Raw genomic sequence first — 23,087 nt, forward strand, 5'->3', positions numbered from 1 at the left:
ATTTTATGCTCCCCACTATCTATGTGTCCTCATTTTAATTTTTGTTATAAAGGAACCTCACAACGGGGCCATGTGGACTAACATTTATCTTCTTGAAAACATGCTGCATTTTACCAGGAAAAGAGAGATCTGTGATGGCTCTTTCTTTCCTGAACCAATGCAAACTAGATGAATGGGTAATAACAGCACAATTTATTGTTTAAAAACTCATAGGCCCTTGACTCATGGAAGTATCCCTTACCCTGTGAAACTGATGGAACTAGTCACATGAGCAAAGGCTGCAGGTTTGAGGCCACATCCAATGAAGTCCATGGCAAAACAGAAATTAATTCTGGCAAGTCCTATGTCCCATATTATACAGGAAGACCAATGAGTTGATCACAATGGCCCCTTCTGGCCTTATAATTTATAATTCAAAACTTCCATTGACTTGAATGAAAACAGGATCAGGCCCCCAGAAACTATATAATGGTCTTGTCCCATTGTTACTGAAGTCCATGAAAAAACTCCGATTAACTTCAATAGGAGCTGGATCTAACCCTCTTTTTGGGACAAATTCTGCAAGCAGGTTTCCATGAAACACCAGCTGAATTCTTCTGCACCGTGTAGTGCATCAGATGTATGTTCCTTAGAGAATAGCCAGTGTCAGTTAGGATCACAGCACAAGGTGGTCTGACTATAAAGATTCCATATGAACCTTTACAACATGATTGTCCTCTCACTTACCTTGCTTTACGCTGATGTAATTCCAAAGATGTGGTGTTACTTCTGCATTGCACCCATGAAAGTGAGAAGAGAATCAGTTCCAAAGGCTGGACAAAATTACTGAAAAATAATTTTCTTCTTGGTAGATTAAACCTTTACCAGTCCCTCTTCCAGATTGTTAAATTTAGTTGTTTGTTTGCTGGTACAGCTGTAGAATCAAAGAGCCTGCTACAATTGATAAATGGCGCCCTTGCTTTCACTGAGCAGAGTCAGTCTGAATAACAATATGCACCATGACATGCAGCGGGAGGACAGTGGGGGAGATTCTGACATTTTCCCATTAAGGACTAGGTTCTCGATTGGAGTAAATAAGCAGAACTCTAATGACTTCCATGGAGCTACACGGATTTACACCACCTGAAGACTGAATCCTTTATTTCCATTTAAAAAAGAAAATCTAATTTCCTTGGTTTTGTTTTAAAATTGCAATATTCGTACAGCAAGCAAATTATTTTAACACTGGCCTTCACTGAGAGAAGCAGAGACGTTATTAATGCCCACAGCATCACTGAAGCCCACATCTGAATTGTCAAATTTCATGCTTTTCCGATACAAATCTTGGATCTATTTTCAAGACAGTTGACCAGTTTCTCCAAAGATTGTTCATGGGAGCTTCTCTTGGAGCAAGCCTTAAGAATCAGGCCCTCTTTGTCAGGTCAATTCAAAATAGACAATTTTTTTTTATTTCAGAAGGTGGAGAAAGCTACTAGTGGAGAGGCTATTCTAGATTTGATTTTGACAAATGGGGAGGAACTGGTTGAGAACTGGAAAGTGGAAGGCAGCTTGGGTAAAAATGATCATGAAACGATAGAGTTCATGATTCTAAGGAACGGTAAGAGGGAAAACAGCACAATAAAGAGAATGGATTTCAAGAAGGCAGACTTTAGCAAACTCAGGGATTTGTTAGGTAAGATCCCATTGGAAGCAAGACTAAGGGGAAAAACTGTTCAAAAGAGTTGCAGTTTTTCAAAGAGATTAGTAAGCAAACTATCACACTGAGTAGGAAAGATCGAAAGTATGGCAAGAGATCACCCTGGCTTAATCAGGAGCTCTTCAAAAACCAGACCCAGGACTGACCCTTGGGGCACTCCGCTTGATACCAGCTGCTAACTAGTCATTGAGCCGTTGATCACTACCCGTTGAGCCCGACAATATAGCCAGCTTTCTATACACCTTATAGTCCATTCATCCAATCCATACTTTTTTACTTGCTGGCAAGAATACTGTGGGAGACCGTATCAAAAGCTTTGCTAAAGTCAAGGTATATCATGTCCACTGCTTTCCCCATATCCACAGAGCCAGTTATCTCATCATAGAAGGCAATTGGGTTGGTCAGGCATGACTTGCCCTTGATGAATCCATGTTGACCGTTCCTGATCACCTTCCTCTCCTCCAAGTGCTTCAAAATGGATTCCTTGAGGACCTGTTCCATGATTTTGCCGGGGACTGAAGTGAGGCTGACTGGTCTGTAGTTCCCTGGGTTCTCTTTCTTCCCTTTTTAAAATATGGATCATAGAATCATAGAATTGTAGGACTGGAAGGGACCTCAAGAGCTCATCTAGTCCAGTCCCCTCCACTTATGGCAGGACTAAGTATTATCTAGACCATCCCTGACAGGTGGTTGTCTAACCTGTTCTTAAAAATCTCCAATGATGGAGATTCCACAACATTCTTGAGCAATTTATTCCAGTGCCTAACCACCTTAACAGATGGGAAGTTTTTCCTAATGTCCAACCTAAACCGCCCTTGCTGCAATTTAAGTCCATTGTTTCTTGTCCTATCCTCACAAGTTAATGAGAACAAATTTTCTCCCTTCTCATTGTAACAACCTCTTATGTACTTGAAAACTGTTATCATGTCTCCCTTAAGTCTTCTATTCTGCAAACTTAGGCCTTGTCTACACCCAGCCGCTAGTTCGGCGGCTGGGAATCGAAGTTCCGGGTTCGGTTTATCGCGTCTGGTCTGGACGCGATAAATCGATCCCGGAAGCGCTCGCCGTCGACTGCGGTACTCCAGCTCGGCGAGAGGAGTACCGCGGAGTCGACGGGGAGCCTGCCTGCCGCGTGTGGACCGCCTCTGAACCGCGGTAAGTTCGAACTAAGGTATGTCGACTTCAGCTACGTTATTCACGTAGCTGAAGTTGCGTACCTTAGTTCGAAGTTGGGGGTTAGTGTAGACCAGGCCTAAGCAAACCTAATTTTTTCAGTCTTTCCTCATAGGTCATGTTTTCTAGACCTTTAATAATTTGTGTTCTTCTCTGAACTCTCTCCAATTTCTCCACATCCTTCCTGAAATGTGGCACCCAGAACTGGACACAATACTCCAGTTGAGGCTGAATCAGCACCAAGTAGAGCAGAAGAATTACTTCTTGTGTCTTTCTTTCAACACACCTGCTAATACATCCCAGAATGATGTTTGCTTTTTTTGCAACAGTGTTACATTCTTCACTTATATTTAGCTTGTGATCCACTGTGACTCCCAGATCCCTTTCCACGGTACTTCTTCCTAGGCAAGCATTTCCCATTTTGTATGTGTGCAACTGATTATTCCTTCCTAAGTGGAGTACTTTGCATTCAAACTTATTGAATTTCATCCTATTGACTTCAGACCATTTCTCCAGTTTGTTCAGATCATTTTGAATTTTAATCATAGAATCATAGAATATCAGGGTTGGAAGGGACCTCAGGAGGTCATCTAGTCCAACCCCCTGCTCAAAGGTCAAAGGATAATCCTATCCTCCAAAGCACTTGCAACCCCTCCCAGCTTGGTATCATTTGCAAACATTATAAGTGTACTCTCTATGCCATTATCTAAATCACTGATGAAGATATTAAACAGAACCAGACACAGAACCGATCCCTGTGGGACCCCACTTGATATGCCATTCCAACTTGACTGTGAACCACTCATCACTAGTTGTGCACCCCCCTTATAGTAGCTCCAGCTATGTTCTATTTCTCTAGTTTGTTTAGAAGAAGCTCATGTGAGATCGTAAAAACAGCCATACTAAAATCAAGATATACCACATCTACCACTTCTCCCCTATCCACAAGGCTTTTTACCATGTCAAAAAAAGCTATTAGGGTGATTTGACACAATTTGTTCTTGACAAATCCATGCTGTTACTTATCACCTTGTTATCTTCTAGGTGTTTGCAAATTGATTGCTTAATTATTTGCTCCATTATCTTTCTGGGTACTGAACTTGCTCCTAAACTTTTTGGTGAAAACTGAAACAAAAGAGTCATTTAGCATTTCTACTTATTTTCCCCCCTCCTCATTGAGTAATGGGCCTATCCTGTCTTTGGCCTTCCTCTTGCTTCTAATGTATTTGTGGAATGTTTTCTTGTTACTCTTTAGGTCTCTAACTAGTCTAATCTTGTTTTGTTCCTTGGCCTTTCTAATTTTGTCCCTACATACTAGTGTTATTTGTTTATAGTCATCCTTTGTAATTTGACATAGTTCCCCACTTTTTGTAGGACTCTTTTTTGAGTTTCATATCATTTTTTTTTAAATATATGGTGATATACCTATCTCATAGAGCTGGAAGAGACCCTGAAAGGTCATTGAGTCCAGCCCGCTGCCTTCACTAGCAGCACCAAGTACTGATTTTACCTCAGATCCCTAAGTGCCCCCCTCAAGGATTGAACTCACAACCTTAGGTTTAGCAGGCCAATGCTCAAACCACTGAGCTATCCCTCCCACCTCTGTGCTGTTCTGATCTTCTACACACCAGACATTGGAGTGCCCCAAGGGTCAGTCCTGGGTCTGGTTTTGTTCAACATATTTATTAATGATCTGGATGATGGGATTAATTGCGCCCTCAGCAGGTTCGCAGATGACACTAAACTGGGGGGAGAGGTAGATATGCTGGAGGGTAGGGATAGGGTCCAGAGTGACCTAGACAAACTGGAGAATTGGGCCAAAAGAAATCTTATGAGGTTCAACAAAGACAAGTGCAGAGTCCTGCACTTAGGAAGGAAGAATCTCATGCACCACTACAGGCTGGGGACCGACTGGCTAAGCAGCAGTTCTGCAGAAAAGGACCTGGGGATTACAGTGGACGGGAAGCTGGATATGAGTCAGCAATGTGCCTTTGTTGCCAAGAAGGCCAATGGCATATTGGGCTGTATTAGTAGGAGCATTGCCAGCAGATTGAGGGAAGTGATTATTCCCCTGTATTCGGCACCGGTGAGGCCACACCTGGAGTATTGTGTCCAGTTTTGGTCCCCCCACTACAGAAGGGATGTGGACAAATTGGAGAGAGTCCAGCAGAAGGCAATGAAAATGATTAGGGGCTGGGGCACATGACTTATGAGGAGAGGCTGAGGGAACTGGGGTTATTTAGTCTGCAGAAGAGAAGAGTGAGGGGGGATTTGATAGCAGCCTTCAACTACCTGAAGGGGGCTTCCAAAGAGGATGGAGCTTGGCTGTTCTCAGTGGTGGCAAATGACAGAACAAGAAGCAATGGTCTCAAGTTGCAGTGGGGGGGGGGTCTAGGTTGGATATTAGGAAACACTATTTCACTAGGAGAGTGCTGAAGCACTGGAATGAGTTACCTAGGGAGGTGGTGCAATTTCCATCCTTAGAGGTTTTTAAGGCCCGGCTTGACAAAGCCCTGGCTGGGATGATTTATTTGGTGTTGGTCCTGCTTTGAGCAGGGGATTGGACTAGATGACCTCCTGAGGTCTCTTCCAACCCTAATATTCTATGATTCTATTATAGTCCCGACACTTGTCGTAAAAAACCTTTCAAGGTCAGTCCATTCAAGCTGGGGCCAGTAACAGAAATTGTGCAGTGGTGATGTGCTCTCTGCAGAAACAAGTATCAAAAGGTTAAGGGGGCCTCCAATTATCTAATGGAATTCAGGAGGGATTTTGGCATCTGTTTTTGCAAGACTCCCTACCCTACATGTAAGTGCAGCAGATATGGTGATAGGAGGCTAGAAAGCTTAGTATTAAGCAGCAAACCTGTGGTTTCTTTTTTCCCCTCCATCCTTTCTGCTTCACACAACTCTGTCAGAATTTCAGTTTGAATGGAATAAGAGCCAATTCAGTTGATTCCCTGGTGGCTATCTAGACCGTGATTCATGTGGAGTTATTTATAGATTAGTGTCCTTTACAGAACCTCTAAATCCTATATAGGTTGATGCCACTTATTCGTGGATTAAATCTCTGGTTTCAGCGGCTAATAGTGACACATCTCTATATAACTCATTCATTTGGGGGCACTGGTAAGCACTAAGGGAATTATCAAGGGCTTAAAAACAAAACAGCCCTTACAAGAGCTCAGATTCTGCCTTAAAAAACCTGCGCAGCTCTCCTGCATTTGTTTTGACAGAACCTAGACTTCATGCAGGTAGCATGAAGCTAAGTCTAGCAAAGCTCTGTGGGTCTTCTAGATATTTTTTGCACCATATGAAACAAGAAAGGTAAAGGGGGACACAGACTCATTCACACTGGCTTGTTCAAAGAAAGCTCAGCTGTTAACTTAAAACGCAACATATGTTCAGCCTCTCGTCTTCTGCTCCCTGATGAGAGCGACACCAACAGATTGAGTAAGGACAAATAACAGCACGAGAATTCCAAATGAAAGGCTAGGGAAGTGTACGTTACCGTACAAGACAAAATTAATGTCTGAATGGCCTTTGAACATACTGTGTGAATATTGAACTCTGTTAATATTTTGCTACTTAGTAAATGCACCAATTTCCTTCCAAGAAAGTTATTGATGTCTGCTGGAGTTCCACCTTGACCCAGTTCCTTTCTTACCAAGATATTTATATAGTTCAACCAGACATGCTAGCAGTATATAGGATCAGATTGTGAGGACCTTAAATACACAAATTCATTCAGGGGTGGGGTGGAGGTGCAGGGAACAATTTAAGGCTTTGTAATTCTCTGTCTCAGCTATGGAACAGTTTAGAGCAGCCGTGGGGTAATTAAACTATATGATAGTGCATATGCACAAAGGGGTTGAATTAAGCTTGCACAGGCAATCTTAATTTGGGCATTTCTTAACTGTTGTGTGCTTGATTTCTCAACCTTGATGTTCTTTTAATGTAGTTTAGTTCAGATTTAATTTCCTAATTTAAAAAAAAGAAGAAGAAATAGGCTCTTTTAAACCCCAACTATGGTCATGAGCAGGGTTCAGACATATAGACACACAACACAGACTTCTGCCGCTTATGTTAATTGAGTAACTGGTAGTAGTAATAGACTATTATCCTCTATGAGGACTATAGATTTCACAGTTATTTTTTGACACCAGAGTCCCCATGCCTTCAGACTCTTTGCTCCTATGCACCAACCCTATCCTGTCTTCTGCCCTTCTTCCCCTACCTCCCTCACTTCCCTCTGACACATGCCATCCTCATCCTCCTCTGCACCTATCCAACCCCCACTCTCTGGCTGCTGCAACACACTCTGCTCCTATTCTTCCCATGTCTCCCCTCCCACTCCACTCCTTACCCCTTTCTATTCCAGTCAGGCTGTTTATTTCTTCTCCTCCACAGTTTATAGGCATAATCTCCCTGCTCTCAGTTCTGGTGCCCAGTGGCTCTTGGCAGCCAGAAGGAGCCATTTCAGGGAAAGTCCTGCTGAGCTCCTACAGTCCTGTGCTGGGACATGCCCAGACCAGGCAGTCTTTGGAGAATTTAGCTGATAAACTGTAACAAACCTCTATTGAGCACGTGTGAACTGAGATGTTTTTAGAAGGCTTATAACGCATCAAAATTTGGGCAAACTGACACAGGAATGGCAAAAGACACATCCCTGACATCAGGGAAACCTTGTCAAATTTTAAGTTCCTACTCCAAAACATCTCTATGCATGCGGCGCGGAGAACCAGAGCGCCCTGCAGGGCAGTCCTCTTCCTTCCCTCCCCGCCGACCGGAGCGGAGCCCTCGCGGCAGGCGGCAGCGCAGCGGGAGGGGCCGCGTGGCAGTGCCCCTGCTGTAGCCCTGGCCGCCCCCTTCTCTCTGCACAAGACCTTCCTGATGCAATGATTGTAAACGTTTTAAAGTGGACCCAACAGTGTATTTCCCCCTCATCTCTTCTCAGAAACAGATGGACTCTTTCAGTTGCAACAACAAAAAAAGTCAGCCTGATGCAGACACTCAGCATGGGAAATTACAGTCTGAATGGTTAAAGTTGGCAAAGTTACCAACAACTGAAAACAGGGAGCTGTCGGATACCCTTATGTATACACCGCACTACCCCTATAATAGATATAGTGTATGTATGCTCATGTGTTTGAGGCTTCTAACAAAGTCTATCTGGGGAACCTCACAAGCTGGGTTGGGGTCCCTTGCCATGCCCAATTAGCACATAGTCCAGGCCTTAGCCCCTTAGTCCTTGCAGCAGGCCCCACCCTGGCAGGCCTGCTTACTTTGTTATGGCTGGGGAAAAGCAGAAGTCCAAACTCAACAGAGAATAAATTTCTCCCAGGGTCAGCGACACCACCGTACTTCTGGGGTGCCTGGGAAGCATAGGTGCTGGAACTAGGGGTGCTGGGGGTGCTGCCAGTGCTCCTGGCTTGAAGTGGTTTCCATCATATACAGGAAATTGTCCCAGCACCCCTGCTGGGGAGTAGCTTTACTGGAGTCCTTATGGCCAGGCAGCCAAGTAAGTCTCTCCCAACCAGGATTGCCCCTGCGGCTCGCTGGACTCCGAGCAGCGGAGGTGCATGTGTCTCTTACATGGGGGTTCCTCTCACAGCTTCAGGAGTCATTCCCTTCTCACTCCCTTCTCAAGTCACTCCCTTCTCCCTTCTCCAGGGTTCCCACTTGCGTCAGCAGCTTCCTCCTTTTAAAGCCCTCCTCCCTACCATGCATGCTTGGCAGGGCTGGAAGGGCAGGGCTATCTTAGCACAAAGAACCTCCCTAGCCCTTATCAATGTGGGCTTTATACACCCCGTCCAGGGCCGGCTCCAGGCACCAGCTGAGCAAGCTGGTGCTTGGGGCGGCAGACTGTTCGAGGCAGCATTCTGCCCAATCCTAGGGCGGCACGGCCGCTTTTTTTTGTTGTTGTTCTTGTTCCGCTCCGGCCGCCCTGTAGGGGGCGGCGGCGCTGAGAACCAGAGCGCCCTGCAGGGCAGTCCTCTTCCTTCCCTCCCCGCCGACCGGAGCGGAGCCCTCGCGGCAGGCGGCAGCGCAGCGGGAGGGGCCGCATGGCAGCGCCCCTGCTGTAGCCCTGGCCACCCCCTTCTCTCTCTCTCCCCCCCGCTCCCTCCTCCTTCCCCCCCCCAGACGGTCCCCCTGCACCCGCGCTCCGGCCGCGCCGCAGGTTTTTTTGTTTTTTTTTTGCTTGGGGCGGCCAAAAAGCCAGAGCCGGCCCTGACCCCGTCACATGCCTAATGTGAAAAGTTTGGCTAAAGAGATGAATGTATCTTCAGTGGCATTACTCTTGAAAGTAACTGTTTACCATTGGGACTAAGGGGTTCACAATCTTGCCCTCATTAAATTAGCTGAAACATAGGAAAGGTGTTAGTATACAAAGCAAGCTGACCCTCTTCTGGTAATTTCATTTCTACAATCTGTAGAGCTGGTCAAAAGTTCTCAATATTTTGGAAAAAATTTTGTCAGAATTTTGAATGAAAAATGAGGGAGGGAAATTGGGACTTTTTTTTCTTCCTATCTTTCCCAGAGCCCTAGTTATTTGTTCACATTTTTTTGAGACACAGTAAATATTGTAAAGTTGGTGATAAAACACCTTTGCTGAATCTTGAATTAAACATATTAACTGAACCTGATTATATAAAATGTTCGCCTTTGGGGCTTAATTTTTCCATACTTCACCTCAGCACAGAGATTTCTTTGTATTGTGTCAAGTTTTGGGAAAATCCCCAATTCATCTGTTTTTTAAGTAGCCCAGCTTATGTAAACCTTTTCACCATTGTGATCCTTCAATTGTGTCACTAGGAATTCAAAAACAGTTAGAAAAAAAGAATGTAAATCTTACTAGTAATTACTGAAGTTTGGTATTTGCTAAGTTGGCGGAGGTGGGGAGGGGGGAGAAAGCAATAAAAATAAGCAATTTAAAAAAAAAGTGTGACCATTTGAAAGTCAACGGAAGTTGGGCTTCTATGTCACTTTAGGTGCATTTAAACAATGTACCCTAGGTTTGTTAGCTCCTAGGTAGTTGCTGACTCATAAACCTCCATATGTGGTTGGGCACTGGCGGGAGACAGAAAGCCTAGGTCAAGCACATGCCCATAATAATGGAACTTTCTAACGTTCATACTAATGTTTCCAATAGTCATATCTTTGTTCAATCAAAACTATTTTTTTTTCAAACTTAGCAGAGGCACTAGTCCTCAGTGAGGATTCTATCTATGACCCCATCATTATTCCATTTATACAGAAGCCTAGGCATGCATGGCCCTTTAACTGAAAAGATAGGACTCTGCCCTGAGGAATTTACAATCAACATTCAGTGCGACACAGCAAGGGGTGACTCGATATAAATGGTGGCTGGACAAGTGTGGGAAATAAAGCCTTAAAACAGTGAAAGATCATGGGATATGCTCATTACTATGTAAGCAGAGTCAGGATGAGCTCTACCCTGACATCTGGTGGTGAATTATGGCGAGTGTGGAAAAGAACTCCAGGGGCTGATCTTGTTTGCATAGGCACACCCACTCGCCTGGCATGAAACAACAGCAACTGAAAGTGGTTACTTTAGCTGGTATGGGATCCCCAGTTTCTCTGTTATTGGGGCAGGAAGAATAAAGTTTTGTTACCCTGATTCTGTGAATCAAGGCCAGTGGAACTGTTGTATGACAGAAGGACTGAGTGAGTCCTTCACCATTACCTAAGTAGCACTTGCTTGACAAGGGGCATGGGTTACAAAACCCAGTGAATTAAGAGAGGATGGGGACAGGTATTTGTACCTGATGGTATGGGCCCCCTCTGAGGGTTTGAAACACCAATTACACTACCTCCTCTCTCCACTGTTGAATGTCAGAGCTAACTTTGATTCTATTAGGAGTCTAATTACAGGCTGCTGAGCTGAATTCACTTTGGGCCAATGGTGCACCAGCACTGGGGCTCCCCTATTATGAGCTGAAATTGCTAAGAGCTAAAGTTATTAAGAGCTGAGATCACGGAGTGCTGTGTTAACTAGTGGGGGAGCCTGAAGCTATATTGCTAAGCAGCTGGTGGAGCAATTTGTGGGGACGACTGGAGGAGCAGCGAGTGGCGCGGAGCCTTGCGGGGACGGTTGGAGCAGCCCAAGGAACGGCGAGCGGAGCTGTTTGCGGGGACGGCTGGAGCAGCTCACAGGTCGGTGAGCGGAGCGGAGCAGCTCATAGAGCAGAGCGGTTCGTGGGACGGCAGGAAGTGGATTGGCTCGTGGTAAAGGCTGCGGCGGAACCCCACGGAGAGACCGCTGGTCGGCCTCGGATCACGTAAGGTGCCCCTTATCACCCTGCGTGCCCCCTTTTACTCTGGGGCTGCACTGACCAGGGACAGAGACTTTGGGGGTTGTTGGACTTTTGGGACTTTGGGTGGTTGCTGGACCCAAGAGACTTTGGGGGTGCTGGACTTTGGGGACTCTGGGTGATTTTTGGGTTGCTGGATTCAAGAACCAAAGGGAAAGGACACAGCCCAATTTGCTGGGGTAGGTTTTTTGCTCATGGTTTGTGTTATGAATCCTGTTTGTGGTGTTTTTCCAATTTAATGCTGATGTCGTTTACCTCATGTTATTAAACATTTTCTGCTACACTCAGACTCCGTGCTTGCGAGAGGGGAAGTATTGCCTCTTAGAGGCACCCAGGGGGTGGTATGTAATTGTCCCAGGTCACTGGGTGGGGGCTCGAGCCGGTTTTGCATTGCGTTATTGAAACGGAACCCCTAGATACAGAACCCGGCCCTTGTTGCTGCCAACTTAGATGGGCAGAAGGGTTACAACTACATCTAGAAACTGGCGGCAAGCCAAGTTTACTTTGGGCCAGGTGCTCAGTAAATTAGCATAGCTGATGATCTCAACACAAGCTGAGGATCTGGCCCTCAGAACCCTGTGAGCTTAACCCGCCACAGCTTCAAACACAGTGGGCCATGCTCATCACTGGGGTGCCTCCATTAAAATCTACGGATGAATTTGTCCTGATAGACTCAATTGTATGCTGACTCACGCCATTAGGTTTGAACAGCAGAGAATTTGCACAATTTTGCTCAATATTTTGAGATCTGTTTCTTCTCAGAATGTCTGCATGCAGCTTTGATGGACAAACATGAGTGATGCACCAGGCAGTAACTTCTCATCAATAACAGCCATAAAGTTCTGCTGGTTTTAAGTTGGCATTAAAGTAGACTGGCAATCAAGGGTGGTCCATATCTTCTGCTACTGCTCATCTTTCAGATGGCTCTGCTGATCAAAACTGAGTCTGTTGCAATAAAAGTACAAAGTCGAAGATGGAAGAAAACAGAGTTCCTAGCTATGCTGGGAATCAGTTTTCCCATTGCCTGAAGAAGTCTAAGTCACCTACAAGACAGAACTGAATGGAAACATTGTTGTATGCAGTGTTGTTGTAGCCATGTTAACATGGCTGAAAACATTGCCAGCATGTTGAAGAGCAGTGATGACCAGCTGGTGAAAGGAAGAACAACACAATGAGACTAATTCATCAAAAAGATTTTTAAAAAATAATTCCAGGGGCTGTTGGGGGAAAATAATAAAAGAAAGAGAAGGAAAGGTGAACTACCGGAAGTCTGGGAACAAAGTTTAATATGCTGAAGTCTGCAAAACTATTCACATGAAACTGACAAAGAAATTCATGCAGTATAACATGAAAATATTTCAAGAGGCCAAAGAGAAAAATAGAGGCAACAAAAGGATAAAAGATCATCTGAGCAACAGAAAATCCCAGGTGACAGCACTCAAGGATAAAGATGACATATATATCACTGACAGAGCAAAATCGAGAAAGGAGTGGAAGAATTCAATCAAGGTCTAGTTAACAAGAAAGTATATTTGCCACTGGAATCTGCTGGAGGAGTTTAAAATGGAAGTGGGGAAAAAATTCCCATGAGGTACTATGGAAAGTCTGCTAAATATACACTTAATGGACACAGAAATTATGGTATGATAATGAGAGGAGAGTGCAGTGTTCAAAGTGAATCATTTTCAAAGGGAAACCGGGAGATTTGAAAGGGGCTGAGGAGTGGATATTGTGCCTCTGGGATTTTTAAATACAGGCTGTTTGGTTTCAGAGTAGCAGCCGTGTTAGTCTGTATCCGCAAAAATAACAGGAGTACTTGTGGCACCTTAGAGACTAACAAATTTATTAGAGCATAAGCTTTCGTGGGCTACAACCCACTTCTTCGGATGCATATAGAGTGAACCATATATTGAGGAGATATATATACACACACATACAGAGAGCATGAACAGGTGGGAGTTGTCTTACCAACTCTGAGAGGCCAATTAAGTAAGAGAAAAAAAACTTTTGAAGTGATAATCAAGATGGCTCAGTACAGACAGTTTGATAAGAAGCAAGTGTGAAAATACTTACAAGGGGAGATAGATTCAATGTTTGTAATGGCTCATTTTGGGGCATCTCCATAAAATTCAAAGGAAAAAAGTAAACAAGCAGTTCTTTAGAGATCTCTTCTTCTCTGGCCTCCATCACTCTAATATCACCCCATCACCTCACAATCTTTTAATGCATTTAATCTCACAGTCCCCCTGGGGGGTAGGGAAGTAGTATTATCCTCATTTTGTCCATGAAATACAGAGGTAACCAACTTGCCCCAAGTAACACAGAAAGTCTGTGCTAGAGCAAGGACCTAAACTCATTTCTCCCAAATCAATGCTCTAACCACTGGACCATCCTTTCTCTCTAGCCCTTCCTAACCTCCTTTGTCCTATGAGGTGTTAACTGTCCACCTCATCTTGACTGGTCTCTTGCAACATGTGTTATCTCTTTATGCCGAACAATCTGTTCCACCTTGTATTTAGCTTTGACACTCTTTCCCAGACCTGAAGAAGAGCTCTGTGTTAATCGAAAGCTTGTCTCTTTCATCGACAGAAGTTGGATAAGTAAAATATATTACCTCACCCTACCTTGCCTTTCTCTCTAGATCAGCCTGATCCCTAGAACGGTGCATGACAAAATTTATGGGGTTTAGAAATCTGAACCCAGATCTGAATCCCAATATTGCAAATAAACCCCCTACCTTTATAATGTGACAAATCAAAAATCCTGTTCCAAACACCCCCAAACTCTTGCAATTTGGGGTTCTCCAACTTGTTTAGAGGTAAATACCTATTCAAAATATGTACCATACACCAGGCCATATAATGGATTTGTTCCATGTGCACAATCACATTCATGTCAATGAAAGTTCAGTGTGTGGATCAAGGGCATTTATGACCCACTATTTGCACGGTGCCAAATCATGCAGCTTTTAATCAACCAAAACTTTCTTTACTCAGTGGGAGTTTTGCTAAGGAAACTACACACGCTGGCCCAGTTGCCAAACCTCCATGTATGAATTTTGTTTAGCTTTGGGCCCGTTAGAGTTCAGAGGTATAAAGGGACGGCAGGGACGTCACTAGGAATACCCTGAGACCAGAGCTTGAAGTTTTTGCTCCGTGCTTTCTCAGGTCTCATTCAGCCACTCCCATTGACATCCACAGGTGTTTGCCTGAGTCAAATCATGAATAAGGGAGTTCACAGTGGGAGTTTCTCCAGAGTAAAAAGTGAGTAGGAATTTGGCCCTTGGCTTAGCTACAGTAAGAACCAACCAAAACATTTAGCTCAAAACTCTATTTTTAATCAACATTTGTTACTAATGCTGATTAACACTGTAATGCAATATTTCTTGAATGGGAATAAAACTACATTCTCTTCCACCTCTGACCTGTGCATGAAGTACAATAGGTAAGACAGCTTATATGGAGATATTTGACAGTGTCATGATATAGGAAGCACAGTCCATCTTAGGCCTTATCTACCTCTTGCCCCTCCCCTGCTTGGTGGAGATGTGGTTATATAGTACAAAACTGCAAATGCTGGCATAGCTTACTAAATTTCAGTGAAGCAAAATAAAATATGCTGGTATAAGCACTTTTATACTCTAATTGACATACCTGTGCTGATAAAACTTTTAAGTATAGTCCAGCCTTTATCACGAGGTGTTTATTAAAGGAAACAGATACTATTTCAAACACAAGCACGGTTCCACACACCTTGAATTCCAGCTTTGTCTGATTTGTTTACCAGTGACCATATCTTACACAGAGACATCTAGTGACTAAATAATATACTTCAGGCAAGCTTATCATTACAGAGGGCAGCCAGGCCAAGTTAGGTACCATTGCACTAACCTATGAGGTTGCTTACTTGTAAATACAGAGATGGAATCTTAAAATTCCAACCATCCCACAGGAAAGGTTGGGAGGTGTTTCACAGGAATTCAATGCTATGCAATGGAACTCACTCCACAGGCCTGTTGGCGTTTCAAGGCTTCAGGACTGCACATGTATAAACAGAGCCTGATCCAAAGGACACTGAGATCCAGCAAAGTCTTCCTCTGACTTTAATGGACTTTGTTCAGGCCCATAGAGACCAATAGCATTCAACAAACAATAAGTCTTTTTGTGTGTAAAGTACAATAGGCCCTTCTACGTTTTTCTCTACAGTTCTGACAAATCTATTTGTAATTCAGCAAAAGATCAGCCTAGTTTTTTGGAATGAAAGCATCTCCATGTCATTTGCTAAATCACTAGGAAATATTACTAGCTCCCGTGAACAATATTCATAGCTTGTGAAATATGAAAGAGCACTGAGGAGTGATGTTCTTCTGAGCACACACATCAAGCCAAAATGATACAAACCCATGCAAATGGAACAGTACCTTTTGATATAAAAGCAGTGCCAAGGTCAGTGCTAGTAGGGTTAGAAAAATGTGACATCTTAGAGGCAAGAAAAGAACTCAACAGTATGTCAGAGACAGAAAATCTATTCAAGCTGCTTATAGTGCCATGACAAAATTCTACTCTATTTTTACTGGGGTAAATCCAAGATCTTGTGACTGGAGCACAGGACTGGCATCCGAAGATCTCTCTGTTCCTCAGTTTCCACATCCCTGGCATGGACATTAATGTTATTTATTATTTGTATTGTTGCAGCACCTCTGAGTCCCGATCCTGGACCAGGACCAATTTTGTTGGACACAGTAGAAACAAAAACAAAAAGACGTTTATAGGGGAGTTGAGAGACCTAATTTCATTAATGTTTGTAAAGCACTTTGAGATCCTCTGTCGGATGATACCGGATATCACTGTACATGACACTTGTGCTGTATTTTGTATAATTAATTCAGATCTGAATGAAGTTTGGCAATTCTGGATTTGGAGAAGAGTTCACGAATTCAAACCAATTGTTCACATAGCCACATAACCTGCGTTAAAATTACATAGGGATTTCACTAAGCTACAAAGGGATCTCACTAACCCGGGTGACTGGGTAACAAAATGGCAGATGAAATTCAATGTTGATAAAGGCAAAGTAATGCACATTGGAAAACATAATCCAAACTATATGTACAGAATGATGGGGTCTAAATTAGCTGGAGTCATTGTGTCTAGTTCTCTGAAAAGATCTGCTCAATGTGCAGCGGCAGTCAAAAAAGCGAACAGAATGTTAGGAGCTATTAGGAAACAAATAGATAATAAGACAGAAAATACCATGAGGCCATTATCTAAATCCATAGAACACCCACACCTTGAATCCCACATATAGTTCTGGTCGCCGCATTTTAAAAAAGATATTATACTTGGAAAAAAGTACAGAGAAGGGGCAAAAAAATAGTTAGGGGTATGGAACAGTTGCCACATAAGGAGAGATTACATTTTTTTTTTGATTATCAGATTAGAAAAGAGATGACTCAGAGGGGATTTGAGAGAGGTCTGTAAAATCATGAATGGAGTGGAGAAAGTGAATAAGGACGTGTTTTTTAATCCTTCACATAACTCAAGAACTAGGGGGTCACCAAATGGAATTAACAGGCAGCAGGATTAAAACAAACAAAAGTAAGTACTTCTTCACAAATGCACAGTTCATCTGTGGAACTCGTTGCCAGGGGATGTTGTGACGGCCAAAAATATAACTGGATTCAACCAAGAATTAGATAAGTTAATGGAGGATAGGTCCATCAATGGCGATTAGCCAAGTTGGCTAAGAATCTGACTTCCAGATGCTGGGACTGGACAACAGGGGATGGACCACTTGATAATTGCCCTATTTTGTTCATTCCCTCTGAAGCATCTGGCACTGGTCACTGTTGGAAGAACAACCATTGGCCTGACCCAGTATGGCCATTCTTATGTTTCTTAAAGTGTCTCTTAATACATAGGCCTGGAGTCTCCTCCCATTTACCCCAGTGTAATATTACTGAGTTCAGTGGTATCAGTCCTGATTTACCCTGATTTAAATGAGAAGATAATTGTGACCATAGACTTTGGACATAGGAAACATTCAAAAAGACCAAACATTCAAAAGGGGAATTTTGGATAACAGCACAGGTCAAATGAAAGATTTCAAGAAACTATATTTATTTACATGGCTCCATTACTGTTGTATCTGAGAACTGCACACTCTTTAATAGTCTTATCCTCACAACTCCCCTGTGAGGGAGGGCAGTGCTAACAGCTCCACTTTACCGATGGGGAACCGAGGCACCGAGAGACTAAATGACTTGCTCCAGGTCACACAAGAAGGCTGTGGCAGAGCAGGGACTTGGACTGGAACCTGGACTCCCAAGTCCTAGAGCAGTGTTCTGACCACATTTCTTCTTTCTCCGTGGCCCCATTCTGCCCTTTGCTCACTTCTAGTCCAAACTATATTTAAATGGTTAGATATAATATAACTTCTGCTGGAAAATAAATGTAATTGTAACCTTTACTAGACAAATTCACTTTTAATACTCATCACAAAAACCCTGAGTTTGCTAATCATGTCTAGGTTTCAGTTTTATATTTCTCAAGTAACCAAAGGAGTTTTCTCTATGTGCATATATAGTCATATTGTATTTTCTCTTTCAACAAAGAAATAGTTAATCATTTTCTCTTGAAATAGAGTGTATTACTCATGTCAGTATGATATGGATGTAAGAGTGTCATTACGAGATCATTACAAGAAGTTTCTTTATCTGAGCCTGTGCTAAGAGGTCTGATAATTATTATTGCAAATAAAAGTAACTGCTGTTACTTCGATTTCAAAATATAATTACATGGCAAGAATGCTTTGCTGCCATTTACGTACACAACCCATGTAATAACCATATAACTAAATTAGAAATGGATAAGGTGGATAGCAGAGATTAAATCCAAATTCACCCATACTCATTGTAAGCACAGCATTCTCCCAGGATTGAGTGAAAGCAGCAAGAGAGAGCACCAGACGAGAGGCCATTTGGAGTTTGCAGGGAAACATCTTTTGCAGCACTACACTGCCTAGATGATCAGAAGATGAATGGGATAGTTGCTCCCATCCGATTGGTTAATGCACACCATGTTAATTCTGAAGAAATCGCCCATATATCAGCCAGTTCACACCACAGCGAACCCAATCTCTGTGTGCCGGTATGTCTGGATTCATATGCACATACATATGCACAACAACACCCCTTCTCTCTGTCCAAGCATCTTTGATGCCTGTTATTTTCTGATGTCATGATGTTATGAGGGTCACTGTCTGAGTGCTGGTCTCTTATCTTGACAGTGCTCTACTCTAATAGCAGATACATTTCTCCCATGTAAATAAACAGTTAAGGAAAGGAACCACATGATTAATCTGCACCACAGAAAGTTTATCTGAAGAGTCTGGGAAATAATAATATGATTTATTAGCTGAGTGAAGATGCCACTAGTGTGTATAAATACTATGCGGAGACAGAACACCCTTTACCTACAGTACTTAGGATGTAATAAACGTTTTCTTTTCCATGACTTATCGTGACTGCTTCACCCTTAAGTGGCAGAACAGAAAGATAAAGTGAGGGCCTGATTCAATCAAAAATATATCAGGCCTCCATGACACACAAGAGCAGAAAAAATGTATTTTTTACATGGATAAAGATGAAGTTTATATAGTTCTATCATACACTATTTGTGTATCTTTTCTTTTTCTCTAGATAGAAAGATATTGATATATACATTGTAGATTATTTTGATCTCACAGAGAGAGAGAGAGAGAGAATTGAACTATCAGTTTCCTTCCAAGGCAAAGAGTAAGGGATTTTGAGAACCTATTTAATCCTGAAGGGAACTGAAGAAAGCCTGTAACTACAGCACAGTGCAGCTATAATGTATCAGGGACACTTATAGGCTGGAGTTTTATTTAGTACCTTTATTAATGATCTGGAAGACATAGCACATTAATTTCACTTTGTAGATGGTGCTAAACTGGGAGCTGTTGCAAAACACAATGGGAGGAGGGAGAAATAATTAATAGAAAGGGACTAAGAGAAATTAGAAATACAGGCAGGCAACGAGATTCAAACTGGAGAAATGCAGACTGGGGAGCAATATAGGATCTGATCTAAAGCCTTATGAAATCAGTGGGAAGAGTCCCATTGATTTCAACAGGCTTTGAAACTGATGTTTCTAAAGAGCTTTGAATTCCTTGAATTAAAGGTGCTCTATTCAACAGGCCTGATCCTTTGGCAAGGAGTTTGTAATGTGACATGGTAGCAGGCAGATCCAGCAGGATTTGGGGCTGCATTTGGAGAGGTATCTTGAACCATGGAGATAACAGGCCCTTGTTTTCTGACCTTCACGTTCCTGCCAACTATTCTGTGTATACTACAGGGGGGTTGGGTGAACCTAGAGACACTGAAGGAAACTTCAGTGGTATATGAGAAATCAGGAATTGATCATATTTGGTGCTGTATATGTGTATGAAACACAATGCTCTGTGGGGATTTGTCACAGTACTCTATGGAATGGTTCTACATTGGCCTGAGGGACAGACCATAATTAATAAGAGCTTATGTCATGTATTTTCTTTACAAACCGTTTTACAAACATTAATAGAAAACCTAATAATCTATGCTGCCTATGCAGCATTAATATTGTTCCTGTTCATCATAAAATCATACCGTGGAGGTCTTAATTCTACAGATTCTAACTCTTCCATTTGATTTATTGAATGAACACCACAGGAACTAGGTTGAGTCATGCACCCAACTTATTCACCCACCTCCTCTGAACACTCGATTTTTGTAATGAAATACACAGTGGGAAAATAATCTCCAATATTAACCTAACGACTGGCTCACCTGGCTGCCTGAAAAAGGTAATTAAATCTAATTTGTTAATCTTAATTGTACTAAATGCCTAGGTGCTTATGAAGCAATATAATAACACTGCTCTAGAAATAAGAGAACACTACAAGTTTTATTACTTGTGCTTTTTGAATATAACTGGTCAAGAAAAAGAAAAAAAGTTCACAAAAATGGCAAAAATCTCAGTTGTTTTTGTTTCCTGGTTTTCTAAAAGGAATGATTTGTTTATATATTTGGATTTTGGGTGAAAAAAATCATTTTTTAAAATTTTAATATTTTTGGATCTTTGGGTGCTTTTTTGTCTTTTTCTGCCTTATTTCCTCCACTCGCCTCCCTCCACCCCCCATTCTTCTACCAAAAGAGGAAGAGAAAATAAAAACAGGGGGAGACAGAAAAATGATAAACCAAAGAAACAAAAAATGAAAACTGGAAAGAGGGGGGAGGAAGAAAACCATTCCTTTTTCAGTTTGGCCAAAAGCCTGGAAAATTGTTTAAAACAAACATTTTTTGTTTACGCATCTGATTTTTTTTTAAAAGGTCATTTATTGACAAACGCATTTTTTATTTGAAAAATTTGACCAGCCGTTTTAAGCAAAGCTTATTGGGAAAGTCACTTCAGTGACTTTAACAGACGTACACCAACTGAGGATATGGACTATTGAATCGAATTAATTGTAAAAAAACAGTGAAAGAATAAGTATGAGATGCTGTAATCTTAAGGAGAGGGTGTCTACGCTAATTTTGTATTCAGAGACTGTGTGAGCCTATTGTGCCTATAAGTTTCCAGAAATCTGACCACTTATTGGTCCTACTTCATCGAACCTGCCTTCAAAATCTATGCCTCACAAAAGTTAATGGGTCTGATTCTCATTTACACTAAGAGCTTGTCTATACAACCAGTTGCCAAGCAGCAGGCCAGGACATGAATCTACAGCATGCCAGCTTGCTGTTCTGTAATGTCCCATGTGGATGCTGCTACAGAACTGTGGAAGTCCTGGTGTGCAACTTAGCTTACTACTCAGTAGCAGTATGTCAACCTGCACCCCGGGAAGTTCACCGCACTGAAGCAGTGTCCACATGGGACATTACTGTGCAGCAAGCCGGTGCGCAGTAGGCTCACGCTCTGGGTTGCTTTGTGACAACGTGTTACGTAGGCAAGTAAGGCCACTCTACACCTCTCTGACAGCGTAAAGGGACCTAAATGTGGATCTCTCTTTAAGGTCCCTTTACACTACCAGAGTAGTGTGAAGTGGCTTTAGTGTAAATAATAATACCTAGCTCTTCTATAGTGCTTTTCATCAGTAGATTTCAAAGTGCTTTGCAAAGGGGGTCAGTATCATTATCCCCCCATTTTACAGATGGGGAGACTGAGGTGCAGAGCAGAGAAGCGACTTGCTCAAAGTCACCCAGGAGGCCAGAGTCAGAGCTGAAAACAGAACCCCAGGTCTCCTGAGTCCTAACCAGTGGGTGATCCACTATACCACATAGCCTCCAAATCAGGCTTAGTGTGTTTCTGATAGGCACCACAACCAGACTGGGTGCTACTCCCCTGAAAGCTGTGAAGGGGCTAGGAGATGGAATGCTGAAGTTGCAGCTGTATTTTCTCAACCGACCTTTTTTAGTGGAGGGGCCTGCTCCAGCTGAAAATCTTGTCACTGACTTCAGAGAGCAGGAGCCGGCTCAGAGAAACAGCCGAAGTAAATAGGCCATTGTAGAGCTGTGTCAATCTTGCTCAGGTGAGGCACAATAGGATGAGTAGCAGTTGTAGTACTATCTGTGAGCCAAACAATTGCTCACTACCCACCTGCTATGCAGAACAATCTACTCACCTGGCTTGCTCGGTGTGCCAACTGGTTGTAAAGTGTAGGAGTTGTGTGGGGCAGGATGGGTGGGGAGGCAGGTGGCGTTGCTCTGGATTAGCGTCCATACAGGAACGTGCTCGGACAGGGAGGTGGTAGGTGCTGCTTATGTAGAGGGCTGATTTTAGAACCAATATTATATTTAATGAGCGTGACCTGTGAGCATTTCCCCATGTGTGGAGACACCATGACAGTGATAACTGCAGACAAAACCATGTGAAAAAAAAACAGACAAAGGAGCCCCTTGGTGTCACAGTGTAAAACCAGGATAAAATGTATTACACATCAGATGAGCGTTGTGAGGTTTAACTGATATTATTAAAGCACTTTGAATTCCTTGAATGAAAAGTGATATCAACAGCAGGCCAGATTCTGATCTCTGTTGCCTCGGTGTAAATACAGAATAACTCCATTGAAATAAATGACGTAGAAATTACTCTGGATTATGCCTGGAGTAATTGAAATCAGTATCTACACAAGTGCAAAGTATTATTATTAGAATCCCACCACATGCTACAATGTCTACATATTCTGGGCCACCTATTTCCATCCATGTGGGAATAGTATATCCTGATGCTCAAAGTCCCATTAAGTAGCACCTGACTCCATGAACAGTGCTATTGAAACAAATGCGAATAATTATAGAGGAAGGTTTCAAAGTAGCAGCCGTGTTAGTCTGTATCCGCAAAAAGAACAGGAGCACTTGTGGCACCTTGGAGACTAACACATTTATTTGAGCATAAGCTTTCGTGGGCTACAGCCCACTTCATCGGATGCATGGACTGGAAGATACAGCAAGAAGATATGTCTACATACAGAGAACATGAAAAGGTGGAAGTAGCCATACCAACTGTAAGAGGCCAATCGATTGAGATGAGCTATCATCAGCAGGAGAAAAAAAACTTTGGAAGTGATAATCGAGATGACCCATAGAAGGTGTGAGGATACTTAACATGGGGAAACTTAAGAGTTCAGAGCAAAGTGCTGTTAAGATGAAAGGGGCATCCAAATATTTGATATTGCTTTATTGTAATTGTACATACGTTCAATGCAGTTTGAACACAGGTGCTGCTGCTCTTAAGCATTTTACGTGCTTTGTGAAAGTGATTCATAGAAATGCTTTACTGAATTTAATTTTGGAGACATTGTCACCTTTATTTACACATTTTTGCT

Source organism: Emys orbicularis, chromosome 2 (assembly GCF_028017835.1).
Source record: "Emys orbicularis isolate rEmyOrb1 chromosome 2, rEmyOrb1.hap1, whole genome shotgun sequence".
Taxonomy (NCBI): Eukaryota; Metazoa; Chordata; order Testudines; family Emydidae; genus Emys; species Emys orbicularis.